Source organism: Mustelus asterias, chromosome 30 (genome assembly GCF_964213995.1).
Source record: "Mustelus asterias chromosome 30, sMusAst1.hap1.1, whole genome shotgun sequence".
NCBI classification, from domain to species: Eukaryota; Metazoa; Chordata; class Chondrichthyes; order Carcharhiniformes; family Triakidae; genus Mustelus; species Mustelus asterias.
This window is the reverse complement of record NC_135830.1, coordinates 18,445,993-18,449,321: the sequence shown is the minus strand read 5'-3', so window position 1 is coordinate 18,449,321 and position 3,329 is coordinate 18,445,993.

Here is a 3,329-nt window from a genome sequence, read left to right as displayed (position 1 = left end):
GAGATCTCAGTCTGTGAGAGACTGAGTGGAAACTAAGTGCCCACATCAGAGACCGTCTCGGAAACGGGGGAGACGATGTGGGGGTGTTTGAAAACTTTCCACTTGGCACAGGTGGTGGCGACACCTGGGGGTCCCATTCCCAGTCTGCACAACAACCGTGTGACCAGGAGGGGGCACTGAGAGACCACTAAACTCGCAAAAGATTCACGGGTGCTTTGGGTGGCGACATGCTGTTATTCTCAAAGTACAAAGAAAATTACAGCACAGAAACAGGCCCTTCGGCCCTCCAAGCCTGCACCGACCATGCTGCCCGACTGAACTAAAATCCCCAACCTTTCCGGGGACCATATCCCTCCATTCTCATCCTATTCATGTATTTGTCCAGATGTCCCTTAGAAGTCACTATCGTATCCGCTTCCACTACCTCCTCTGGCAGAAGGAGCAGCGCTCCAAAAGCTTATGGTATTTGCGACCAAATAAACCTGCTGGACTTTAACCTGGTGTTGTGAGACTTCTTACTGTGAGATCCAGGCACCCACCACCCTCTGTGCAAAGAAACTTGCCTTGTACATCTCCTTTAAACCTTGCCCCTCACACCTTAAACCTGTGACCCCGAGCAATTGACTCTTCCACCCTGGGGGAAAAGCTTCTGACGATCCAGTTCTGACTGTTCGGTTTTGGAAATCCCGTTAATCCTGAATATGTGATTCCTGGAATGAGGGGGAATTGATCCCACATCGGGAGATCACATCGACTCCAGGATGAGTCACATAGAACATAGAACATTACAGCGCAGTACAGGCCCTTCGACCCTCGATGTTGCGCCGACCAGTGAAACCAATCTAAAGCCCCTCTAATCTACACTATTCCAATATCATCCATATGTTTATCCAATAACCATTTGAATGCTCTTAATGTTGACGAATCCACTACTGCTGCAGGCAGGGCATTCCACGCCCTTACTACTCTCTGAGTAAAGAACCTACCTCTGACATCTGTCCTATATCTCTCACCCCTCAATTTAAAGCTATGTCCCCTCGTGCTAGCCATCACCATCCGAGGAAAAAGGCTCTCACTATCCACCCTATCTAATCCTCTGATCATCTTGTATGCCTCTATTAAGTCACCTCTTAACCTTCTTCTCTCTAACGAAAACAACCTCAAGCCCCTCAGCCTTCCCTCATACGATTTTCCCACCATACCAGGCAACATCCTGGTAAATCTCCTCTGCACCCTTTCCAACACTTCCACATCTTTCCTATAATGCGGCGACCAGAACTGTACGCAATACTCCAAGTGCGGCCGCACCAGAGTTTTGTACAGTTGCAGCATGACCTCCTGGCTCTGAAACTCAATCCCTCTCCCAATAAAAGCTAACACTCCGTACGCCTTCTTAACAACCCTATCAACCTGGGTGCCAACTTTCACAGAAGGTACAGCAGGTAATGAGAAAGGCAAAGGAATTCTGGCATTCATTGCTAAAGGAATAGAGTATAAAAGTTGTGAAGTGTTGTTACTACTGAGGAAAGCATTAGTTTAAGTTTATTTAGTAGCGTCACAAGTAGCCTTGGTGCTTTGGATGGCAACATGCTGATAAATTCGGCCGTTTTTCCATTCAGAGCTGGAGGCAGGGAATTAAATTATTCTTTCTTCCTGTGCTCTGACTTGCGATGACTTTGAATCTCAATCTGCGTGGGGCACAGGAGCCTGGATCGCCCCAAGTTTCAATAAACGCTGACTCCATTAACTGAGGCATCTCCTCGAGGTGCAGAGACTGGAGGAGGCAGAGAGGAGGTTCCATTACCCTGAGGGAGGGGGGGGGGGTGGCAGATGATGAATGGGGGAGGTTGGACATGAGGTGTTTGAAGTTCCTGTTAGGCGGAGAGGAGTTTGGATAAGAGGGCACTTGAAATGTTTCTGGGGGGCAATGAGGGGGTCAGAGTTTGCAGTGACAGGCCGGGGGTTATAGAGAGCGGTAACCAACCCCGCTGTCAAAGGACCTAACCGCACCGGGGAACCCATTCAGTAACAAACATCGGCTTTTCTTATGGGGAAGCGATGGCCTAGTGGTATTATCACTAGACTATTAATTCATCCAGAAACTCAGCTCATGTTCTGGGGATCTGGGTTCGAATCCCGCCACGGCAGATGGTGGAATTTGAATTCAATAAAAAAGATATCTGGAATTAAGAATCTACTGATGATCACGAAGCCATTGTCGGAAAAACCCATCTGGTTCACTAATCATAGAATCATAGAAACCCTACAGTGCAGAAGGAGGCCATTTGGCCCATCGAGTCTGCACCGACCACAATCCCACCCAGGCCCTACCCCCACATATTTACCCGTTAATCCCTCTAACCTACGCATCCCAGGACTCTAAGGGGCAATTTTTAACCTGGCCAATCAACCTAGCCCGCACATCTTTGGACTGTGGGAGGAAACCGGAGCACCCGGAGGAAACCCACGCAGACACGAGGAGAATGTGCAAACTCCACACAGACAGTGACCCGAGCCGGGAATCGAACCCAGGACCCTGGAGCTGTGAAGCAGCAGTGCTAACCACTGTGCTACCGTGCCTCCCTTTAATGTCCCTTTAAGGAAGGAAATCTGCCATCCTTACCCACATGGAGCACACCAGGATGATAGGGAGTGGGATAGCTTGATCTTGGTTTCAGATAAAGCTCGGCACAACATCGTGGGCTGAAGGGCCTGTTCTGTGCTGTGCTGTTCTATGTTCTATCACCCCTAAGTCTCCTACACTCCAGGGGGAAAAAAGTCCCAGTCTATCCAGCCTCTCCTTATAACTCAAACCATCATACGGCGGCACGGTAGCACAGTGGTTAGCACTGCTGCTTCACAGCTCCAGGGTCCCGGGTTCGATTCCCGGCTCGGGTCACTGTCTGTGTGGAGTTTGCACATTCTCCCCGTGTCTGTGTGGGTTTCCTCCGGGTGCTCCGATTTCCTCCCACAATCCAAAGATGTGCGGGTTAGGTTGATTGGCCAGGTTAAAAATTGCCCCTTAGAATCCTAAAATGTGTAGGTTAGAGAGATTAGTGGGTAAATATGTGGGGGTAGGGCCTGGGTGGGATTGTGGTCGGTGCAGACTCGATGGGCCGAATGGCCTCCTTCTGCACTGTAGGGTTTCTATGATTTCTATGATCAAGTCCCGGTAACATCCTAGTAAATCTCTTCTGCACTCTTTCAAGTTTAATAATATCCTTTCTATAATAGGGTGACCACAGTTGTACACGGTGCAGGGGACATCCACCAGGATGTTGCCTGGGATGGAGCGTCTCAGCTCTGCAAAGAGGCTGTTTAGGCTGGGG